The sequence below is a fragment of the Hyperolius riggenbachi genome, chromosome 10 (assembly GCF_040937935.1).
Source record: "Hyperolius riggenbachi isolate aHypRig1 chromosome 10, aHypRig1.pri, whole genome shotgun sequence".
Taxonomy (NCBI): Eukaryota; Metazoa; Chordata; class Amphibia; order Anura; family Hyperoliidae; genus Hyperolius; species Hyperolius riggenbachi.
In genome coordinates, this window is record NC_090655.1 from 121231018 (window position 1) to 121256981 (window position 25964).

The 25964-nt window shown below is 45.3% G+C and overlaps 1 protein-coding gene across 2 annotated transcripts in view; it reads right to left on the reverse strand.

Moving 5' to 3' along the window:
- NPFFR1 (neuropeptide FF receptor 1) overlaps window positions 1–25964 on the reverse strand; it is a 660400-nt gene that overhangs the window by 617922 nt on the left and 16514 nt on the right. For both annotated transcript variants that reach the window (XM_068257825.1, XM_068257824.1), the window contains exon 2: window positions 18270–18463. The gene's annotated coding sequence lies outside the window, so the exon portion shown is untranslated. The remainder of the gene's footprint in view (window positions 1–18269; window positions 18464–25964) is intronic.

Below are 25964 nucleotides of genomic sequence, written 5' to 3' on the forward strand. Positions count from 1 at the left end.
CTTCGGGTTGTGTAATGCCCCGGCCGTCTTCCAGGAACTCATCAATGAGGTGTTTCGGGAGGTATTGGGAAAGTTCGTTCTAGTCTATCTTGACGACATTCTCATTTTTTCTAACAACCTCTCGGAACACAGAACCCATGTCAGGATGGTGTTAGACAAACTGAGGCAAAATTTGTTATACGCCAAGCTCGAAAAATGTATTTTCGAGGTCACGTCGGTTGCGTTTTTGGGGTACATAATCTCCACCTCAGGTTTGTCTATGGACCCTGCCAAGGTTTCCGCGGTCCTGGAGTGGCCACAGCCGGTGGGGTTAAAATCATTGCAACGGTTCTTGGGGTTTGCGAACTATTATAGAAGGTTTATAAAGGGGTATTCCACAGTGGTCGCTCCTCTCACTAGCCTTACTAGAAAAGGGGCAGACACCACTCATTGGCCTCCCGAGGCAGTACAGGCTTTTTCTAAGTTAAAGGGGTTGTTCTGTTCAGCTCCCATACTCAGACACGTTGACACCTCCGTTCCATTTATTGTTGAGGTGGACGCCTCAGAGATCGGGGTGGGGGCTGTGCTGTCCCAGCGTTCTGGTCTCCAGGGTAGACTACACCCGTGTGCCTATTTTTCCCGAAGGTTCTCTCCGGCAGAGAGAAACTATGACATAGGCAACAGGGAACTCTTAGCCATCAAGTTGGCCTTCGAAGAGTGGCGTCACTGGCTAGAAGGAGCGGAGCACACTATCACAGTTTATACCGACCACAAGAACCTAGAATACATCGAGGGGGCTAAAAGATTGAGCCCAAGGCAGGCTCGATGGTCACTATTCTTCTCGAGATTTACATTTTTGATCACTTATACGCCAGGGAGTAAGAATACCAAGGCAGACGCTCTTTCTAGGTGTTTTGAGCCAGAGACAGCACAGCCCCCTGTTCCTGAGACCATTGTCCCACGAAATGTGGTCTTAGCCGCCACCGAGACTTGGGAGGACTGGGAAGAGACTGAGTCCTTTTCAGCAGGATATCCCAGAGGGGAAACCAGACGGGGTGTTATTTGTTCCGTTACCCTTCCGTCTCCAGATCTTGGAGATGGTTCACTCCCATAAGAATGCGGGACATCCAGGAGCATCTAGGACGCAGGATCTTGTGGCCAGATGTGCTTGGTGGCCTTCGCTAGCCGCTGACTGTAAAGAATTTGTCAGGGAATGTGCGGTGTGCGCAAGAAACAAGCCCTCCCGGCTGGCATCTGTAGGTACCTTGCAGCCTTTACCCACCCCGAGCGAACCATGGACCCATTTGTCCATGGATTTCGTGGGGGAGCTTCCCAGATCTGAAGGCATGTCAGTTATTTGGGTGGTGGTCGACCGTTTTAGCAAGATGGCCCACTTCGTGCCTTTGAAAGGACTCCCCTCGGCCCAGGAACTGGCCGATTTATTTATCATCCATATCTTCAGGCTACATGGCATTCCAGAGGACATAGTATCTGATCGGGGAGTTCAGTTTATTTCGAAATTTTGGAGGGCATTTTGTCACTTGATGGGCATGAAATTGTCATTTTCCTCAGGGTATCACCCACAGACAAATGGCCAGACGGAGAGGGTCAACCAGTCGCTGGAGCAATTTTTGAGATGCTACGTTGCTGAGGCACAGAATGATTGGGTGAAATATTTACCTTATGCAGAATTTGCCCACAATAACTTAAAGAGTTCGTCCTCAGGTTTCTGCCCATTTCAGATTGTGACCGGTAAACTGCCTAAATTCTCCCCACTGCCAGTTGCGGCCACTCCGTTCCCAGCCTTGGAGATGTGGCTGAGATCATTTAAGGACATGTGGTGGATCATCAAAAATAACCTTGTAAAGGCATTCCAGAGTCAGAAAAGTCAGGCTGACAAGAGACGCTCGTTGGAATGGAAATTCCAACCAGGAGATTTGGTTTGGGTGTCAACCCGTCACCTGACCCTGAAACAACCCTCGGACAAACTTGGTCCCAGGTTCGTGGGTCCGTTTCCAGTTACTAGGAAGATTAACAATGTCACATACTCCGTTGATCTTCCCACCAGTATGCGTGGAGTGAGGTCTTTCCACGTATCGCTTCTCAAACCTGCAGTCCAGGTGGGTCCCGCCCCCCCTCCTCCTGTCTTAGTCAATGCCCAACCCGAGTATGAAGTGGAAAAGATTATAGATTCACGTACGGTACAGAACTCGGTGCAGTATCTCGTACACTGGAAGGGGTACGGCATTGAGGAGAGACAATGGGTACCGGGGAATCGCATGCATGCGGACGAGTTAGTGAAAGAATTTCATACTGTACATCCAGAAAAACCTGGAAGGAGCTGTCCGGAGTCCACTCCTCGGTGGGGGGGGGTACTGTGAGAAAGCGCGGAGGAGCCGCCGCCATGAGCCAGCGGCGGGCGGCTCCTTCCGCACACAGGAACTTCTCGCACGGAGAGGCAGCCGCCTCCTCGCATCATGAGGCGGCTGCCTCCGTGCATCAGGCCGCAGAACGCGGCGAAACCGCCGCGCTGAATGCGGCAGATAGCCAGCAGATCCCCGCTGCGGGGACACCGCAGAACGGGGCTGCTGTTGCTGGGACTCATAGTCCCACAGGATTCAGAGTGACGCGCGCGCGCGCACTCAAACATAATTTATTACTCTCAGGGGAGAGTCAGCTGACCAGGCAGGTCAGCTGACCATAGCTTCACTCCTCATTGGTCCAGCACTTAGGGAGGTGCTGGAGAGGGGATATGTGTATATATACTGCTAGCTGTTCATTTGTTCCTTGTCTGGCGTTGCGTTCACATACGTGGGAGCACCCAGATCCGTTAGTCAGATCCGTTAGTGTGCCGGGACCAGCTGGAGCTGTAATCCTACACTAAGATAGATTTGTTGATAGCTTAAAGTACTAGTTTGATTGTGATTATTTGTTATGACTTCTTGCCTGCCTTGACTACTCTTCTGAACTTTGATCTTGTACCTCGTTATTTCTGATTCACCGTTGCCGAACCCCGGCTCGCTCCTAGACTCTGTTTCTGCCTCCTGATTCTGTACCCCGATATACCTGATACCCCGTTGCCGAACCCTGCCTGTACTTTGACTCCGTCTCTGCCTCTCGATCTTGTACTTTATCTGTCTGTGTGTGTACGACCTGGCTTGTCCGACCTCGAGAACCGACCTCATCATTGGAGGAGGTTCTTCGTTCTGTTAGTAACCCTTCCGCCTGAGGGTGACTTTCAGAAGATACTTCCTGCTAGCAGTCTGACTCCTCCCGTCTTGGAGAGCTCAGGGTTGCGGAAGTAATCTGTACAGTACGTCTTACTGTACTGAGGCCTAGTCCTCTAAGTGTTACTGTTACACCAAAACACTACACTCTACTCCGGTGAACAGAGGTTAGCTGGTATATTGGATTATCGGTGATACTGCAGATCACACATAATCTGGTATACGTCTGTATTCCCCGTGACGCTGCAGGTCACCGGTAATCAGACCTCTCTGTGCTTCACCGAGCGTTACAAGTAATAGTGATTTTTAACTTTTGGATTGCCTGGTTAGCATCCTTATTACTTGTTTACCGGATAAAAAGAAATCATTGATTTTTCATTTTATGCCTGACAGTTACACTTTAACCACTTAAGGACCACAGGCTTTAACCCCCCCACCACCACCACCTTCCCCCAGTGACCAAGCTATTTTTTACAAATTAGGCCACTGCAGCTTTAAGGGCTCGCTGCAGGGTCGTACAGCTCAGCACACAGGTGATTCCCCCCTCCCCCATGATGGTGGAGTGGGATACACGCCAAATGGCCCATGGGGGCATGGTGGAGTGGGATATACGCCAAAAGTCCAGGGGAAAATTACGGATTTGACGCACATTTATAATTTATAATCCCTAAAGGGCAGAAATCACATTGCATTCCTAAATTGGAGGCATAAAGTGCTTGAAAACATCTTGCGTATGTAGACATGGATCAGCAGGTAGTGTAAGTAGTGTACTGCTTCACACTGACAGACCAAACTCACTGTATAACACACCATAAACAGCTGTTTGTGTAGTGATGGCCGTGCTGGACTGGTGCGCACGATGGCGAGAGTGCAGGCGATGGTGGTTTTCAAGCCCATATGGTTGGGCTGAGGTAGCTCAATGACAGAACAACAGTGACTGTCCAGCTGATCGAATTTGGTCTGTCACCAATGAAGCAACAAACTTATTTTCTTGGGTGTGCCCCCCCCCTTAACACACTCATATAGGTCATTGCTTCATTGTGATACGCAAGCCCGTTCACCGCGGCAAGGTAACGATCATTGAGGGGAATTGACACATGTACATGCTAGCAGAGGCCTTAAAAATCCAGGAATCCACCTGGCTTCCTGAACCCTGTTGGTGGTGGCAGAGAAGGCAGTCAAGCGGCCTGCATGTAGAGATGCTTTGTGGGAACCGACTTAGTTTTGGGGCAGGCAGCAGCGGCCGGCAGACAGAGATGCTGTGTGGGGACTGTTTTAGTCTTCGGGTAGGCAGTCACACAGCGTGCAGGCAGAGATGCTATGTGTGGGGACTGACTTAGTCTTCGGGCAGGCAGTAACCCTCCGGGATCCATGCCTCATTCGTTTTGATAAAGGTGAGGCACTGAACACTTTTTTGATCTAGGCAACTTCTCTTCTCACTGACAATGCCTCCAGCTGCGCTAAATGTCCTTTCTGACAGGACGCTTGAGGCAGGGCAAGCCACAAATTGGATGGCAAATTGTGACAGCTCTGGCCACAGGTCAAGCCTGCGCACCCAGTAGTCCAGGGGTTCATCGCTGCTCTGAGTGTCTATATCTGCACTTAAGGCCAGGTAGTCGGCTACCTGCCGGTCCAGGCATTGGTGAAGGGTGGATCCGGAAGGGCTAAGGCAAGCCGTTGGACTAAAGAATGTCCGCTTGTCCGACATCACGATGAGATCACAAGAGCTTCCTGTCCTTGCCTGCGTGGACATGGGAGGAGGAGGAAGATTACTGGCAGTGGCAACTTTATTCCGTTATGCTGTGACACATCACCCTTACTTACTTACGCACTGTAAAGCATACTTGCCAGCTTGCTGTGCAAGTGGTGCATACTTTCTGCCTTCTGGTAATTTGGTAACATCTCCACCACTTTGTGCTTATACCGAGGGTCTAGTAGTGTTACCATCCAGTACAGGTCATTACCCTTGAGTTTTTTTTATACGGGGGTCCCTCAACCAGCTGGACAGCATGGTAGACCCTGTGGAGATATATTGGGGTGCTGATGCTGTTAAGGATAATACAGTAATATATTTTCATTTTCCCATTTTTATATCTGCTGTGGTATGTCAAAGGTGTAGAGATGCAGGCTAGATTCATTGACTGTTCCTGTATTTGTGTGGGTGGGTCACTAGACCTACATTTGCATCTAAAGAGGTCTTCAGTGAATACGACCAGTCACCTATCACACAGGACATCCTGCTGCAATGTGAAAGCCTTAATCAATTGTCACCTGTAACCTGGGGAGATTGGAAGTGAAGGAAGTCTTTTGTTTTGTGTGTGTGCTATAGTACCCTTTTCATGTATGTGGATCTCTGGAAATCCCATTTATGTCTGAGAACGGAGACAGGAAAACGCCTTAATCAAGTTTTCACCTGGAGTTGAAAGCCTAACTTCACAATCTTTGATGTATAGTAGACTTTTACCTGGGAAATCAAATTATGTCTGAGGATGTTATTAAATCTAGCTTCCCCCCGTCCACACAGGCTTACAGCCTCCAGGCGTATTTCATAGTATAAAACCGCAGCTAGGATAGCCACAACTTGTAGTTCTTGGAGGTAGCTCACACGGCTAGAACTAACCTGGTTCCTGACCAGAAGTGCGTACCGCCCGCAACAACACCAGATCGATACGCTGGTACGTTTATTTCCCGTTTATTTTGGTAAGCAAAATCGCTTTGTGTGTTATTTTTGTAACTTTTATCTTGTAACATTTTTACTTTGTTTTTTGTAATCTTTTTGTATATATTAAGTTTTGCACTGTTCTATGTTTTTCTAGAATATTAAATTATTATTTAATAAGTTTGACTTCTGCCGTACTAAACTTTCCCACCACTGCCAACCAATTATGTCAAGAACCGGCCCGCGGCACGCCTGCGTATACGGTTCCCGACTGCGGGTTTGACCAGATTAAGCGGGGAACAGCCTTATTTAAGCTACAAACAAGGCTGGAACCCCTCAAACACTTCCCACTGCCACCACTAGCGTTGCTAGACACGTTCACTCAGCTATCGAGTGCTCAATACGCAATCTGCGTTTTCGTATTTGGGTCAGCTTTGCGCTTAGGCCAAATACGGGAACGCCACGCACCCACACACACACACAGTTGCAATCTTACACTGTCGTGAAGCAAAGACCCACTAACAGTCGTTCCGAACGATACTGTTAGCCACTCTGCTGTCGCTACTCGCACTGGCGTTGTTCGTACGTTGGGTCAGCTGCGCGCTTAGGCCAACGTATGACAAACGCCCCCACACACAATGCAATTACAATTTCATACGGTAGTGTTGCTCAAGCGTACAATTAGGCATGAACTTATACACGGTTACACTTCAGTCTCTTCTAGGCTATGAGTGTTAGTTTAGTACGGCAGAAGTCAAACTTATTAAATAATAATTTAATATTCTAGAAAAACATAGAACAGTGCAAAACTTAATATATACAAAAAGATTACAAAAAACAAAGTAAAAATGTTACAAGATAAAAGTTACAAAAATAACACACAAAGCGATTTTGCTTACCAAAATAAACGGGAAATAAACGTACCAGCGTATCGATCTGGTGTTGTTGCGGGCGGTACGCACTTCTGGTCAGGAACCAGGTTAGTTCTAGCCGTGTGAGCTACCTCCAAGAACTACAAGTTGTGGCTATCCTAGCTGCGGTTTTATACTATGAAATACGCCTGGAGGCTGTAAGCCTGTGAGGACGGGGAGAAGCTAGATTTAATAACATCCTCAGACATAATTTGATTTCCCAGGTAAAAGTCTACTATACATCAAAGATTGTGAAGTTAGGCTTTCAACTCCAGGTGAAAACTTGATTAAGGCGTTTTCCTGTCTCCGTTCTCAGACATAAATGGGATTTCCAGAGATCCACATACATGAAAAGGGTACTATAGCACACACACAAAACAAAAGACTTCCTTCACTTCCAATCTCCCCAGGTTACAGGTGACAATTGATTAAGGCTTTCACATTGCAGCAGGATGTCCTGTGTGATAGGTGACTGGTCGTATTCACTGAAGACCTCTTTAGATGCAAATGTAGGTCTAGTGACCCACCCACACAAATACAGGAACAGTCAATGAATCTAGCCTGCATCTCTACACCTTTGACATACCACAGCAGATATAAAAATGGGAAAATGAAAATATATTACTGTATTATCCTTAACAGCATCAGCACCCCAATATATCTCCACAGACCCCATCTGCACAAAGTTGGATGCCGACCTACTAGCCATCTCCTCTTGCTTTTCCTCAGTGACATCAGGAAAGTTTTCCTCCTCCCCCCAGCCACGAACAATACTACAGGAAAGGTGAGCAGCACAAGCCCCCTGCGATGCCTGCTGCGGTTGTTCTTCTGCCTCCTCCTCAAAGCCACCTTCCTCCTCTGACTCCTCTTCCCCAGGCGACTCCTCCTCCTCCCCCTCCTCTGTGATGCCGCAGCCCGCAGGTGTTGATGATGCCACAGGTGATGTTTCCAACAAATCTTCCTCCTCTTCCTGTTCACACTCCACTACAGCTTGATCCACCACTCTACACACAGCACGCTCCAGGAAGAAAGCATATGGGATCAAGCCGCTGATGGCACCTTTACTGCGACTCACCAGGTTTGTCACCTCCTCAAATGGACACATGAGCCTGCAGGCATTACGCATGAGTGTCCAGTACTTTGGCCAGAAAATGCCCAACTCCCCAGAGCATGACCTTTGAGTGTAGCTGTACAGATACTCATTAATGGCTTTCTCCTGTTGTAGGAAACATGAGAAGCATTGAATTCCAGCAAGTCGGGCTATCTCTGGGGGCATGTAGTTGGAAAGGAGATCGCAGCACCAGTAGAGTGGCACTGCCACTCAGCCAAGGAGGAGGATGACAGCGAAGAGGATGTAGCAGGAGGAGTAGGAGGAGAAGGAGAGGAGGTGGAAGCAGGCCTGCCTGCAAGCCGTGGAGGTGTCACAACTAGGTCCGCTGCACAGCCACGTACTCCCTGCTTGCCAGCGGTCACCAGGTTGATCCAGTGTGCTGTATAAGTAATGTACCTGCCCTGACCGTGCTTTGCAGACCAGGCATCTGTGGTCAGATGGACCCTTGACCCAACGCTGTGTGCCACAGCCAGAGATGACACCACTTGCCTTTCAACTTCATGGTACAGTTTGGGTATCGCCTTTTTAGAAAAATAATTGCGGCCTGGTATCTTCCACATCGGTGTCCCAATCACCACAAATTTTCGGAAGGCCTCAGAGTCCACCAGCTTGTAAGGGAGAAAGATGCTGCACCTGAAGGAGGAAGAGGAGAAGGAGGGTGGCTTTGCTTTTGTGTGCTGCTTTTCCTCAGGTAGTCTTCCCATTGCAGTTTATGCTTTTTTGTCATGTGCCTGCGTAAGACAGTTGTCACTACACGGGTCTTGGTCTTTCCACGGCTCAATTTTTGGTGGCAGAGAGTACAGATGGGTCTCATCTGAGGCAGACACACAAAAACATTTCCACACCGCTGAGCCCTGGGATGATGGCACTTTGGTGGTGGCGGCAGCAGCTGATCTTGAAGGGCATGTTGGCTGGCTGTCCATAGGTGGCGATACATGCCGCCGGACAATGCCACAAGCTGTTTCTGATGATGAGCTCCCCCCTGCTTTTTTCAGCAACTCGTCTCCTCCTACTCCTCTCTTACTCCCCCTCTGAACTGTCCCCTGTTCATCTTGTCTATTGGGAACCCATGTGACATCCATGGTAGTATCATCATCAACTTAATCATCCTCCACAGCTTTGCTTGTATCAGACACTTCCAAAACTGCACCAACAACAGGTACTTCATCATCCTCACACCTTACATCCATACTGGTGCCTAACTCAGACATATGAGGTGGTGTAACATGCTCAGCGCCTTCATCTTGTAACAATATTGGCTGTGAATCAGTTAATTCCCCACCAAATAACTCCTGCAAACTATCAAATGGAGCATATGTGGTGCTAGTAGTAGTGGTGGTGGCTGCCAGATGAGTGTTAAGTGGGGTGCCAGAGTTAGAGCAGGAGGAGGAAGATATGTAACAGTTCCATGCGGAAGCTGAGGAAGATGAGGTGTTCTGTGTGAAATAGTCAACTAAGCCCTGACAATCTTAGGAGTTGATGTCACATCCCTTCTGAACACTGTACTTTGGTCGAGGGCCGCATGAAATCATGTCAGCACTGTCATGATATAGCAGCTAGTTATGATGTTGGGATAATACAGGAACATATTCTATCCTTTTTCTATCTGCTGTGTATTATGTCAAAGGTGTAGATATGCCAGGCTGGCGTCATGGAGTTCCTGTATGTATATGTAGATTAACTCTACCATTGTCTGCTAGAAGGAAGCTGTTACCTGGAATTACTAGCCTGGGGCAAGGAAATGGCTCATTAGGCCACTAGCAGTCACCTTGGATCTGCAGTCTCAGGTGTGATTGTCTGTGAAACTACATTTGCTTTGTGTTCCTGGGGTAGCAGGGAACTGCTAATTAGCAGCCACTTAAGGAAGCTAACACAGGAATGTTTGAAATTTGCATATGACAGCCTGATGGAATGTTGAAAAGCCTCACTTCACAATCTTTTGATGTATGGACTAGACCTGTGGAACTGTAGACGTTTGCCTGTGGGAATTGGATTTTGAACGAACACAGGATTGCTTTGAAGTCTGCGAAGTGTGACAAGAAAAGCCTTGAAATTCGATGTCACAATCTGGGAAATTGCGTTAGTTTTGGGGACGGAACATTACATGCCCCAGGCCACCCAGCGCACTATAAAACCTCAGCTAGGATAGTCACAACTGGTAGTCTTTGGAGATAGCACAACACTAGGACTAACCTGGTTCCTGACCAGAAGTTGCATTCTCCCGCAAACAACGTTCAGATCGATATGCTGGTAACGTTATCCCATTTTTATGCAAATATCCTTGTGTGTATCTTTGTAACTTTTATCCTTGCAACTTTTATTTTGCAACTTTTACTGTTTTTTTTGTAAATCTTGTGTATATATTATTTTCTGCATTGTTCCACCTTTTTCCTGAAATGTTAAATCGTTATTTAATAAGTTCGACTTCTGCTGTACTAAACTAACACTCATAGCCTAAAAGAGACTGAAGTGTAACTGTGTATAAGTCTATGCCTGATTGTACGTTTGGGCAACACTACCGTATGAGATTGTAATTGCATTGTGTGTATGGGGCACTTTTGATCTCGACAGCAGAGTGGCTAACAGTATCGTTCGGAATGACTGTTAGGGGTTTAGCTGCACGACAGTGTAACTTGCATTGCAAGTCAGTGCCTGATTGTACAGTGTTACTGTACAACTGTACTGTGTGTGTGTGTGTGTGTGTGTGTGTGTGTGTGTGTGTGTGTGTGTGTGTGTGTGTGTGTGTGTGTGTGTGTGTGTGTGTGTGTGTGTGTGTGTGTGTGTGTGTGTGTGTGGCGATCCCGTATTCAGCCTTAAGCGCAAAGCTGACCCGAATACGAAAACGCGGATTGCGCGCTGAACACTCGACAGCCGAGTGGACGTGTCTAGCAACAGCTAGTGGTGGCAGTGAGAAGTGTTTGAGGGGTCTCGGCCTTGTTTTTAGCTTGAATAAGGTGGCTCCTTGCTTGATCTGGTCAAACCCGCAGTCGGGAACCGTATACGCAGGCGTGCCGCGGGCCGGTTCCTGACAAGCACGACTTCGAACAGACCTGCTGGGTGGCCTGCCTCTGGCTCTGCCTCTGCCTGTTCTGTCCATATTGGAGGGGGATGAAGTGAAAGGTATGCACTGACTTGACTAATACAATGTGCAGTCACAGATGCAGTGAAAGGTATGCACTGACTGCTGGTATAATACAATGTACAGTCACACAGATGCAGTGAAAGGTACTGGCTGCTGGTATAATACAATGTGCAGTCACACAGATGCAGTGAAAGATATACACTGACTGCTGGTATAATACAATGTGCAGTCACACAGATGCAGTGAAAGGTATGCACTGACTGGTATTATACTACAATGTTCAGTCACACAGATGCAGTGAAAGGTATACACTGACTGCTGGTATAATACAATGTGCAGTCACACAGATGCAGTCAAAGGTATACACTGACTGCTGGTATAATACAATGTGCAGTCACACAGATGCAGTCAAAGGTATACACTGACTGCTGGTATAATACAATGTGCAGTCACACAGTTGCAGTCAAATGTATGCAGTGCTGGGCCTGGCACAGTATAGCAATTAGCAAGGGCCAGCTGCGACAGACAGGGCTGTATATGCAGTGTCAGTGGCAAACACACAAAAAAAAAAAAACACATCACATTAGCTCTCAAAAGATCTTTTTTGTGGTGCTTTTCAGCAACAAATATCAGCAAAGAGCAAGCTAACAAGACGTAACTAACACTTTTCCTATCTCTGCAGCAACCTTTCCCTTCTCTCACTAAAGCAGGCAGCAGAAAGAGTGAGAAAATGGCAGACGCAGCAACGTTTCTATAGGGGGGCTCAAGGAGGGAGTGCAGCCTGATTGGCTGCCATGTGTCTGCTGACTGTGATGAAGAGGGTCAAAGTTTAGCCCAATGATGTAGTATAGGGGGTGGGTCGAACTTGCTAGGTGTTCGCGTTTCAACGTGAACACGAACACCAGGGAATCGCGCGAACAAGTTCACCGGCGAACCGTTCGGGCCATCTCTAGCTTGCATGGGAATCATTGCCTGGGAGAGTCTTTGCTGATGTAGTATAACTACCTTCTGTCTGTGTTCAGTCTTGCCAGGGTGTATGACCTGTGACATGTAACTGTCTTCCATAACCTCGTGTCCACCATCTCCTGCTACAGGACAGAGTTTGGTTTGTTTCTCCACTCAGTTTTAAGCCTCCTACACAGCTTTTTTTTCAATTTCAGTTTATTTCTGTGTTTGAACCTATTAAAAAAAATAATGGTCAGTAGCACCTATTTGGTATAATTAGTTAATCATACAGCTGACTACAATTTGACAAAATCCCTGACTTTGCATTCGTTAGTGTAATTACTTATGTTGTTGTAAAGGCAAAGAGCTGTCACGTCAAATATTGACTTGATTTAAATTTTTCTTGTCAGCTCACTTTGTATTTAATAAAGGTATAAGAATTAACATTTGGAATGTATTTTTAAATCTGTTAGTGTTAGCACCGCCGACTATAACACTAATATATGGAGTTTCTAATTTAGCTGGAATCCGCATAATAATAATCAAACTCTAAATAAGGGCAATTCCATCCATCTCCAATCCTGGGGAAGAGATACCCCCCCCCCTCCCTTACCCCTTTAGAAGCATTAAAAAAAACCTAGAATAAAGAAACCTGTTATCTTTTATCTTAAAGGGAAGGTTCAGGGAGGGTGGGTAAAAAATAAAAATCAAATTCCACTTACCTGGGGCTTCCTCCAGCCCGTGGCAGGCAGGAGGTGCCCTCGCCGCCGCTCCGCAGGCTCCCGGTGGTCTCCGGTGGCCGACCCGACCTGGCCAGGCCGGCTGCCAGGTCGGGCTCTTCTGCGCTCCAAGGCCCGGAACTTCTGCGTCCCACGCCGGCGCTCTGACGTCATCGGACGTCCTCCGGGCTCTACTGCGCAGGCGCAGAACTACTGCGCATGCGCAGTAGAGCCCGGAGGACGTCCGATGATGTCAGAGCGGCGGCGTGGGACGCAGAAGTTCCGGGCCTTGGAGCGCAGAAGAGCCCGACCTGGCAGCCGGCCTGGCCAGGTCGGGTCGGCCACCGGAGACCACCGGGAGCCTGCGGAGCGGCGGCGAGGGCACCTCCTGCCTGCCACGGGCTGGAGGAAGCCCCAGGTAAGTGGAATTTGATTTTTATTTTTTACCCACCCTCCCTGAACCTTTCCTTTAAGACCATGGGTGGCTTTAAAGTGGACCTGAACTCTTATACAGGACAGAAGGAAAACAGAGAAATGAACCCTGTGTGTATTTAGAGAATATAGCCTGTTTAATTCCCCCTCATTTGTGTCTAATCACAAGTTGTTATTTGATCTCTTCCCTGTGTCACATGACTGTCACTGCAGAGATGGCAGATAAGCTCATTTGTAAGTACAGGCTGTTAACAAGATGTCTGCTTCCATGAATCAGGAAGTAGAAACAGTGCAGATTTATTTTAGGATTTGTAACAGCTGTAATAAAGAAAGTTTTTTTTTTTTGTTGTTTTTTTAAAGGTTATTATGCTGTTGTGTATATTTTAAAGCGGAGAGAATGTTCTGAGTTCAGGTCCGCTTTAAAAGAATGTTTTTTGTTAATGTGTAGCTTCTCAATGCTGACACAAAATTCTTTACTTTACATATCTCCCCTACTACACCTGTAGGCAGGCATACCATAAAGAATCCATAAGCAAAGGATTTTTTTATTAATTCAAACCACACGGGTCCTTTTCTATCATCACTACTTTTCCTTCATATTAGTATCTGAAAATAAGAAATACTGTACAGTATATTAATTTAAAAGACTGAATAAAGTTTAGAGTTCATTATATAGGTTTTTCAGAAGAACAATACATATATTTATGTAGATCTTTAAATCAGTCCTCCTGAAAGAGGGACAAATGAGGAAGAACGAGGGACAGAGGTACTAGGTTCCAAAATAAGGACAAATGAGGAAGAAAGAGGGACAGTTAGGAGCTCTGCTGTCATTTGTTTAAAAGTCTCACAATGGCTAAATCCAGAGACATTCAATGATTTTATTCAAAAGGGAAGTATAAAAAAAAAACATTCAATAAATGGAGCAATATTTCTAGAAGAGCATCAATATTTTTTGTCAGAAGTTTTTCATCTGTCATTGCAAGCATGAGAATAGTATTCTTTTTTTATAGCACATTATATTGCCATGAAGGGAACATATAGTGCAGTATTTCATACACACCCGGACACCCACTGACAGAATATTAAAACAAAAAACAAAAAAAATGCAGCAGTACAGAGTTTTCACATGACCTTCACATTTTATCATTGCTGAGCATGTCTAACACACAGCAAATTGTGTGGGTGTAGCACTGACATTATCCTTACTGTCTCTATATGCATTTGCCCTGTATAAAGTTAAATGTCACAAAAAACAAATACCAGCTTGTAATGCCTGTCAGTAGTTTGTTGTACAAAATATTAAAACTAGGAGTTAATTATCATACTGAATTGTTACATATGAATGAGTAATCGTGCAGAAACAGCATTAGGCCATAAGAAGTAAAGCAAAATGTTAATTATGGCAGCAAAGCTGTTGCACGGTACATTAACCAGAATATGGGTAGAGATCCTGTGTACCTGAGACTAATTTTATTTTTTACACATTTACTGGGCTATATCATTGCATACATTTAAAAATAGCGCTGCAAAATGATGGTGCAATGTGATGCTGGTAATGAAATCTTGTTACGAACGTTAAATACAGTATAGTGAACTCATTTTCGCATAGATGACCATATAAGTGAACATTTATGGACATGCATGGTAAAATTCATTTTCCCTAAATGTATAGAAAAACATTTTGCAAAATTATGCATTCTAATTATGATTACCTGCAAAAATAATTTTACAGTAGTTTGAAATTTCACATTATGATTTTGCATCATAATTGCACATTTTTCAGCAAAATTACTACACTGAAATATTTAAGCTCACCACTATTCATGCATACAGGAAATTATAGGCAATGGCCTTAATTCACTAACCTTTAGGCAGGGAACACACTTGACTTTCAGTTTTCCGCGCGCGTTTTTCTGCATACTTTTTCTGCACACTAAGTGTGTTTCCATGCAGGAAAACGCGCGCGTTTTTTCACAGCAGCTGATGTAATTGATACAGAAAACTGCCAAAATGTGCAGAATCAGGATGCAGAATGTCAGTTTTTTTTCTGCGTGCGAACAACACAGTAAGTGTGCACTAGCACATTGATTAACATGAGTTCTCAGTTTTTCTGTGCAGAAAACGCGCACGAAAACAGTCAAGTGTGTTCCCTGCCTAACTCCTGTCTTTAATAACTATTCTGAGCTGTTTTACAGTTATCACCATGGTGATATAATTGTAATAACTGTAAAACAGCTCAGAAGAGTTATTAAAGACAGGAGTTAAGGTTAGTGAATTGAGGCCATTGTCTGTTATGGGAAGCCAGACAAATTCAGACAGTATTGTAAATGTTAACCACTTTAGTACCACAGGTTTTTTCCCTCAAAAAAACAGAGCAATTTTCACATTTCAGCACTCCCATTCATTCTCCAATAACTTTATTTCTGCTTATCACACCTAAATGATCTACAGGGTGGGCCATTTATATGGATACACCTTTATAAAATGGGAATGGATGGTGATATTAACTTCCTGTTTGTGGCACATTAGTATATGTGAGGGGGGAAACTTTTCAAGATGGGTGGTGACCATGGTGGCCATTTTGAAGTCAGCCATTTTTAATATAACTTTTGTTTTTTCAATAGGAAGAGGGTCATGTGACACATCAAACTTATTGGGAATTTCACAAGAAAAACAATGGTGTGCTTGGTTTTAACATAACTTTATTCTTTCATGAGTTATTTACAATTTACAAGTTTCTGACCACTTATAAAATGTGTTCAATGTGCTGCCCATTGTGTTGGATTGTCAATGCAACCCTCTTCTCCCACTCTTCACACACTGATAGCAACACCACAGGAGAAATGCTAGCACAGGCTTCCAGTATCCGTAGTTTCAGGTTCTGCACATCTCATATCTTCACAGCATAGACAATTGCCTTCAGATGACTCCAAAGATAAAAGTCTAAGGGGGTCAGATCGGGAGACCTTGGGGGCCATTCAAATTGCTACATGATGATGCGTTTCCCTCTTTACGCACTGAAGCCAGGGCCGGCCCTAGACTTTTTGCCGCCTGAGGCAAAATTAGAAAAAATCGCCGCCCCCCCCCCCCCGGCCGTGGGGGAGGGGGGCGCCGAGCTGGAGGGGTAGCGGGCCCCCTCCCTTGCCTGGGTCCCCCGATCTGCGCTCCTCCTCCAGCGTTACATACGAACCTGCATATGATGAAGATTTGAAGAGGCAACGGGCGGGGGAATCACTCACTTCTTCCGCGTTCCATCGTGCGCTCCACTGACGTCACTCCTGCAAGGCCGTCCACTTACAATACGGAACATGGAACGCGGAACAGGTGAGTGATTCCCCCGCCCATTGCCTCTTCATCATATGCAGGCTCGTACGTAACGCTGGAGGAGGAGCGCAGATTGGGGGACCCAGGCGAGGGAGGGGGGGGGTCCGACCCCCCTCCCCGCCGCTAGGCCCAATACCCCCTTTCTGCCTGCTACCTCTCCAGCTCGGCGGGCGGCCCCCAGCGGCAGCGTCTATGGACAGGCGGGTGCCGCCCCCCCCCCCAGATTTGCCGCCTGAGGCAAATGTTTCACTCCGCCTCATGAGCGGGCCGGCCCTGATTGAAGCTGGCACGTTCCCTGAGTTTTTCCAGCAAGATGGTGCACCACCAAATTATGGGTGTCAGGTCTGAGTATTCCTACATGAGCAGTTTCCTGGAAAGTGGATTGGTCATCGTGGGACAGTTGAATGGCCCCCAAGGTCTCCCGATCTGTGAAAAAATACACAATATTTCTCAATTTCCATCCACTACAGTTTTAAAATAAGAAAATAATACCATAGATAAAACCCACGCATTTTTATTTGCCCGTTTGTCCTGGTTATCTCAAGATTTAAATTATGTTCCTACTACAATGAATGGTGATAATATATTATTTGGAAATAAAGGTGTATTTTTTCTGTTTTGTGCTTCCTCATTGTAAACTATCATTAATTAAAAGCCCTTATTTACAAAATTAACATGTATGCCCCCTAATGACATACATATTTAAAAAGAGTCCCTGAGGTAACTATTTATGTATTTTCTTTTCACTTTTTTTACTCTTGGTTTTTTTTTTTTAAAAAGCATTTTATTTTGATACTGAGTATATGAAAATAACAATTTTATTGCTTTTGGTTCAGTTTGTCACTAAAAAGAATTCACATGACAAAATGATATCCTATTGTTTGTCACGGTTAAAATGATAACCTATATACATGATCAGATAGCTTTTTGGGCACACAGCAGACTGGTAATCACGAGTAGCACCAATGGCTTTTTCAAGGCCATTTTTTTCAGCAAATGTAATACAATCATTCTCTTTTAGCATCTGAACAATCAAGAAAAGCCATAAATATCACCATTCTGAAAACTAGATATCCATGCCTATTTAGGTATTCTATTTTTGCATCATGTGGACATACAGTTTTGCTGATTTTGACCATAACTTTGAAAATGGTATTTTCTTGTTTATTCTCTTGTTTGTCATGGATAAAATTATACACTATACACATAATCAGATAGCTTTTGGGCACACAGCAGACTGTTAAATGCATGTAGCACTAATGGCTTTTTTAAGGGCATTTTTTCACTAAAATATGATGGTGTCATTTGTTCTTAGCAAAGCTCCTGGAGCGTCTGAACAATCAAAAAAGCCATAAATGTCACCATTCTGAAAACCAGAGACCCAGTCCTACTCAGACGTTGCTCTTTAAATAATTCACATGACATAGCCTTCATCCCTCAAAATTCTATTCTCTTTTTTTGTTACGGTTAAAATAATAAACCATACACATAATCAGATAGTCAACAAATATTGAATATTATGAGCTGATTGTGTAGGTAAACCCTCATACTGTAGTATGAGGGTTTACCAACACAATCTGTTCATAATATTCAACATTCAATATTAGAGGTGGTAAAATTGGTCAGTGATTGGCCAATCAGAATTGAAAGTGTGTACCAGGCTTTAGCAAAGCATACTGAGGGTTTATACTTTTTTAGGAGACAGTTGTTAGAATAAAACCTGGTACACACATTGAATTTTGATTAGCCAGTTTTACCACATCCGTATAGTATGAGGGCTGATTGTGAATACTATTTACAGATTGTGTAGGCAAGCCCTCATACTACATGGGAGTACAGCAAGGTCTCTAAACATAAAACACAAACACATTGGTACTTACCATTTTAGAAACTGTAGAAATGTGGAAGCTAGAAGGTGTTTGGCAGCCATGCCAGAGGTCATAGGGTGATTGGCAGCCATGGCAGAGGTCAGAGGGTGGTTCAGGAGCCATGCCAGAGGTCAGAGTATGGTTTGGCAGCCATGGGACAGGTCAGATTCCAAAGAGCTGGTTGTCAGCCATGCCGGAGGTCAGATCTGGAAGGTCAAGTAAAGTTTAATTGTAAAGTAAAAATTTGGGTTGTGAAAGAATAAATAAAGAGTAAAAAAAAATACCCTTCATTTTCCGACAAACTTTTTTTGGGAGATACTGCTTTGATGGAGTCGGGAGGAGTGGGGCAGGAAAATGATTTTGCTGAAGTTTTATGACATTTTCTGAAAGAAGTTGGTCTCGGTTTGCAGCAGGTTGTCCAGATTTATAAATCAGTGATCTTACAACATCCATTTAATATTTGAAAAAAGTGAACCTGTTGCTGGATTTTTTATTTAGGAAAGCATTGTAGAGGCACACCTGTATTTAGTATATTAGCACTTTTTTGTACCAGGCCTGATTTCTATCAATCATGTATGGTGCCAGCATCTGGTCGGCCAAGTCTACTGCCCAGTGAATTCATTATATTCAGTAATGGCCACTGGTTTCACCTAGTTCTCTCTACGAGACCTCACTGTTGTCATAGCCTCGGAGGGAATGGTGGTTAGGACTAAGACATCCCTCTTATCCTCAAATTTTAGGGCAAGTAGCTCGTTGCTCCTAAAGCTGTAGGTTTCCTCTCTCTTGAGCTTTTTGTTCACAACTTGTGCTGGCAGACTTTTCCTATTTGCTGAAGTCTGGGCAGGAAACAAGAACTTGAAGAGTGGGACACTAGTGTAGAAACTGTCCACGTGCAAGTGGTACCCCTGGTGTAGTAGAGGGTTGAGTAAGTCCAGGACTATCCGCTCACTTTTACCCATGTACGGAGGGCCTTTAGCAGGCTCTATCAAGCTGTCCTTTCCTTGGTAGATCTTAAAAGCATATCCAGTCCCACTTTCGCACAGCTTGTAGCGTTTTACCCCATACAGTGACCTTTTGCTAGGGATGTACTGCTTGATTCCTAGCCTTCCGTGAAAAAGGGACTAGGGCAGGAATGCCCACTGCATTGATCGCAATCTACCAGTCTATCATGAAGGACTTCTGAAGTAGATTGCAGTCTGATGCTGAAGACAGGTTTTGCCAGTACAGCTGCTAATAAGGGCAGAGAATGTGTCCATGGCTGTTTCTTCCTGCATGCAACAGCCAATCAATGTGGCTTAAACAACCCGTGATGTCACATCCAGTCTGGAGGAGGGGACATGTTTCACCAGTGCTGTACAGCTGGCTGTTGTACAGCTAGCCTGCATGGCTGGGTCTGGGCTCTCTGGTATGCCTGCCTGACGTGCTAATATGATTAGCATCAGGTCACCCATGTGTAGTGTCTTCTGTCCTGCCACAGGCTAAGGCTGTGGGGATCACTTAGTTTTGGTAGTTATCAAAGAAGTTTATGGTCCAAAAAAGTGTGGGTACCCCTGGACTAGGGACTCATCTACAGCTATATTTTGCAATGACTTGTAAACTTCAGCAGATTATTTATTTAGATGGTCAATGAGGGGCCGCAATTTAAATAATCAATCATGGGCTTGGTTGTCTTGGGGAAGGTGGTCTGCATTATTGCTAAAATGCAAGCAGGTTGGCAACATTTCATAGCGGCGTCTCATCATGGTGGCGGAATAAATGGTCATACAATGCATTGGATCTTTTGGCCAATACATCTGTTGTTCCAGTTTTGGACAAAGGGCCATGTTAAAGATCAGGCCCGTTTTTAGGGCAGTGCGGGGCGTCCCGCCGCCCGGGGCGCTGTTGGGAGGAGGGCGCTGTAATGGAGGGGGGAGCCAGAGCTGCGGGGAGGGCAGCCCGACCTCTCCCTTCCTCTCCCGGGCCGCCCTCCGTGCTCCCCCCTCAGATGCAGAGCGAGCAGCCAGGAAGCGCTTTTTACAACTCACCTCGCTGGCTCCATGCGCTGCTCTCTCGCCGCCTGTCTCCTCTCTGTATACACACTTATACACACGCTGCTTCCTGTTTAGCCGGAAGCAGCATGTGTATCAGCGTGTAGGCAGATAGGAGAAGACCGGTGGCGAGAGAGCAGCGCATGGAGCCAGGGAGGTGAGTTGTAAATAGCGCTTCCTGGCTGCTCGCTTTGCATCTGAGGGGGGAGCACGGAGGGCGGCCCGGGAGAGGGAGGGAGAGGTCGGGCTGCCCTACCCGCGGCTCCGGCTCCCCCTCCATTATAGGGGACAGCTAACTATCTAACCTATACTGGGGGCACCTACCTATCTAACCTACACTGGGGGGCAGCTACCTAATCTAACCTACGCTGGGGGGCAGCTACCTATCTAACCTATACTGGGGGGCACCTACCTAATCTAACCTACACTGGGGGGCAGCTACCTATCTAACCTACACTGGGGGGCAGCTACCTATCTAACCTATACTGGGGGCAGCTACCTAATCTAACCTACGCTGGAGGGCAGCTACCTATCTAACGTATACTGGGGGGCACCTACCTAATCTAACATACACTTGGGGGCAGCTACCTATCTAACCTACACTGGGGGGCAGCTACCTAATCTAACCTATGCTGGGGGACAGCTACCTATCTAACCTATACTGGGGGGAACCTACCTAATTTAACCTACACTGGGGGGCAGCTACCTATCTAACCTACACTGGGGGGCAGCTACCTAATCTAACCTATACTGGGGGGCACCTACCTATCTAACCTATACTGAGGGGCACCTACCTATATAACCTATACTGGGGGCAGCTACCTATCTAACCTATACTGGGGGGGGGGGCAGCTACCTATCTAACCTATACTGGGGGCACTTATCTAACCTGTACTGGGGGCACCTACCTACCTAGCTAGCCTATACAGGTGGCAACTATACTGGCTACCTATATTGCAGGCACCTACCTAAATAACCTATACTGGGGGCACCTACCTATCTAACCTATGCTGGGGGCAACTATTCTGGCTACCTATATTAGAGGCACCCACCTAGCTAACCTGTACTGGGGGCACCTACCTATCTAACTTATACCGGGGGCGCCTGCCTATCTAACCTATAATGGGGGCAACTATACTGGCTACCTATACTGGAGGCACCTACCTGGCTAATCTATAGCGGGGGCAACTATACTGGCTCACCTATGCCTGGCTACCTATACTGGGGTACCTATAGCTGGCTTCCTATACTGGGGTACCTATTCTGGGCTACCTATACTGGGGGGACCTATACTAAGTGCAACTAGACCTGGCTAACCTATACTGCGGGCACCCATACCTTGCTGGGGGGGGGGCGCAATTTTTACACTATCGCCCTGGGTGCATTTTAGCCTAGAAACTGCACTGTTAAAGATCAAGCCCAAAACATCTTTATCTCAGGGCTCGTTGTAGGGGTCCAATGTGCTGCTAAAGTTAAGATGGAATTGGTTGCTATACATCGGAGGGTGTATACATTTGTCTTTTTGCAATTGGCTGCGTGTTGCTGGTGTCTACAAGTATTCCCCTCCTGACTGTAAAGATAGGGATATTAGGGGCCTCCACATTGGATGGCTACCACTGTGGGTGTTTTAATTCATAGGATAGCTGGTGCCTCCCTCCCTGGTGTGCTGCACTCACTGGCATGCTCTGCCTTGGCCTGACAGCCCTCTGACCTTTTCATTTCAGGTGGTAGTCACAGGTGATTGTAAAAGCAATAATGGAAAGAATTGGCTCTTGGTTGCATGTTGGTATTAACATATACATTTATAGAATCACTCAAAAAATACACATATATAAACCTGGATATAATATAACACTACAAAACCCCCAAACTCCACCAATATTCTAAAAGTTATGAGACCAGACACACTGGAGAATGACAAATGCAGTGTGGCTGCAGTCCACAGTATTTGATTTCAGTCAATACCTATCCAAATGTTCCATATACATGTGCCCACAAGATAACCGTAGCTGTATGCAGCAAAAATCCAAAGTGCAAAGCCAGCGGAAAAGGTAAAACTTCCAATTCACCCTAGACATTGACTGCCTGCCTGATCATTTGATCCATGTGATGGTAAGGACCAATCCCACTCACAGAGCAGAACTTATCAGATGCAAACAGTTACTCCTGAAGAAATACAGACATGTTGATCCAACACTTCAGATACATGTGCATGTCAAATGATCAAATGGCAACATGATGAAATCCCAATCGCAGATTCCCACCATGTAGATAGTATCTTCCATGGCTTATCTATGCTCATAGATAAAGCCAAAAGCCCAGACCAGACACAGAGACTGTAGCAGGCAGGCAGCATTGGTGAAAATAATTACTACTCTGTAGACCAACAGCATCTCAGTCCGGATGACATGAGTAGAGCAGGATGGCAGGAATGTGCAAGGGCCCTCCTGCGTTCTGGGTTCAGCTAAAGGTACACACATTCAACATGTTTCGCCGTTGCTAAAAGCCTCCTCAGGAATTTGGTACACCCTAAATAAGTTTTCCTCTGTAGATGGCGAAGTACAATGCCATATGTACAAATAGGGCCCCCCTCCGCTACCTGTCCGTCCTCAGACATCCACCACACGGGGAACGCTTGCTTGGTATGCGTACGTCATTACACGATTGAGGCGTCACCCGCACTACCACAGCCTGTGTTCCATCCATGTGCACCCAACCCGGAAGTCCGTATACCAATGTGGAGCAACCGGTGAATGGCACGCAGACAGGCCAGAAGGTGGTGAAATGCAGAGTGACCGGCAACAGAGGCGGGACCATATTAGCAGGGCCGCCCAAGTCATATATTTACAACAAATATAACTATAAATAAAATGATAATGTATTAAAATTAGTATAGATAGAGAGGTGGATGCCGCCCACATGGGACCTTCGCACTAAGCCACCAACAATGTGGTCAGAGTGAGAAGGGCAGTTGGCCCATACATGCAGCCACCACCACTCATCCATCCAATATAAAGCCTGAAAAGGTCTAATCAAAATGTGTATACATTATTTGATGTGTATTCTTAAATGTATATTTTCATTAGGCCTTTTCACAAAAATGCACGTGCTGCGCATAACAAAGAGAGGCTTATCTACACACCTGATCTGGACATGAAGTACAGAGGGGCGTAGATAAGCATAGCGCAAATCCGCAAGTGGTTAAATTAGAGATCAAATGCTCTCCACAGCTGCCAAAAAATTAGAGCTTCTGATTCTGAAAGGTTCCAGAATGTATGTGCTCATTTTCACACTTAGGCTAGGTTCACAATGGCCTCTATTCACTAAGCATTATCACATTCGGTAATGCAGAAAACTGCTGATTTTATCTATCATTTTGCCAAATGCCAATTCACTAAATCTATTAATGCACTGAAAAGTAAAATTACCGCCTAGTGAGGTAAATTACCAGATGCTCATGAGGCTTCCCTGCCCTCCTCGACCGGTCCATTCCAGTGCCGTCCCCTCTGAAAAACTGTCGTGGAGAGGTTGTCGATGGCTTGTGCCTGCACAGTAGTACAGACACGATCGGGTTTGGCTATTTCTGCCGAAGCCCAAGCAGGTCCGTGCCACTGTGCAGGAGGATCCAGAGGCTTCCCCCTACTGAGGTAAGTATCTCATTTTTATTCCCCTTAAAGCGGAATATAACCCTGCATTTCAACTTTGCTCTAAAACATTATTTACAGTATATTATATGCAACCAGCATTTTTTTTTTTACTAGACCAGCATTGGAAGGGTTACACAGGGCTTTAAAGTCCCTAGAGATTTCTGCAACCGAATCCGAACTTGAGTTAGATACTTTTTGTTTACAAATATGTGTTTATTATGACTCATCTCTCTCACTGAGAAGGAGCTTGGAGGACAGCCAAAGAGATGTATCTATTGATAAACAGTTACACACTAACTAAATAGAATGTAACCATCTGAATGTCTGCACGGAACTTAAAACCTCTGTGTTTAACCCTTCCAATGCTGGTCTAGTAAAAAAAAACTGCTTTTTGCATATAATATGCTGTAAATAATGTTTTAGAGCAAAGTTGAAATGCAGGGTTATATTCCGCTTTAACTTCACAGGTTTACTTTAGCATTATGGGCTTGATTCACAAAGCGGTGCTAACCTACTTAGCACGTCTAAAGTCTTTAGACGTGCTAACCAGGGTGCTAAGTAGGTTAGCACCGGATTTCTCAATCATATCGCGCGCTAACTTGCCCTGTGCTCCGTGCAGTACGCGCGTAAAGTTTTACGCGCATAAAATTTTATGCGCGAAAAGCTTGTTTAGACGTGCTAAGGGGGTTTTCACAGGCGTGCTAACAGTTAGCACCGCTTTGTGAATCAAGCCCCATATCTGCAATAAGCAGAAGAAAAGTACCAAGCACAAGTACAGTCTAACTTTACGGTTGTATCTAAATATTGCATGAAATATCGCTAATGACCCCTATAAATGGAACTAGGTGATAATTACAGTGTAAGTACAATATTAATTGGATTTTCTGTTTTCAGAAACACAAGCTTGAGGAAAAATAGACAAGTCTTTATGGTTTTAGCAATCTGACCATTTTTAGACACCTACTGTATAATTTTCATAGGTCTTTGGTAATGCTGTCTTCTTGATGTGAGGTTTACTTTTATCACTTTCACTAAAGAAAACCATGAGGTGAGTATCTCTGTTTCACTGTAAATTATACATTAAAGTCACATAAAAGAGCATCCAACATGCCTACATGTCTTTTTCCTTTGCTGGCATGCTACTCCAGTACAGAGTTCATCTTCACGCACAGTCCCTCCCAAAGCTTCCTGTTTCATGTTACTCTGGCACCACTGAATGGGAGCACTTGTTTGCTGCTGGCAGGGCATGCGGTTTCCATTTTTTTTTATTTTTTTTTTGCAACATTATAAGCCAAACGTGTACTGCAGAGATGTAGCAGCCTTTTGTTCATCAGCTGCGCCGATACCTAACCAGACTGCTGGGATTAACCAATTCAATTATTTCACCTGATGGATTTTAGACTCAAGAAATGCTTCTCAAAACGGTCAAGGAGGATGCGAATTATACAATTCATCAACTCAGTGATGATCATCATTAAAACACAATCTGCTCTACAAGCATGTTTCAGTACTGTAATCCGTATTGCAGATGTGCTCACCACTCAAGTCAGAACGTTTTTGAAACTCCTAAGAGAAATAATTCTTCACAAGAGAAAAGAGGCACAGCAGTTGTTGGACCATCATTTTGATTAAGTACATGTCTTCAGCAGATGCGCAGTAAACAAACACTTGACCATTTGTATTGTACTCACAGTGATTAGAAACACAATTTTTCAGAGCTGCAAATGTCTTATTGAGTTCTGTTGCTGCCAAAAGTATCAGTTATGCCTATAATACGCATAGAGTGTAATGGTTAAAGCAGTGTTTTGATAAAGCTTTGAACAGATCATTCTCTATAAATGCACCAGCCCAAGCTGTCTCAAATGACCATGCAGCTGTTAACACGAAATGGATGTGTTGACATGCACATGCATCAGATTGTCTTGCTGGTTGGAAGCAGAGCAACAGGTAACAGTAAGGGTGCAGAAAAACTGACTCCAATGAAAGCCTATGGGCCTGTTTCCACCAAACGTGATTTTTCGAATGCAGATTTT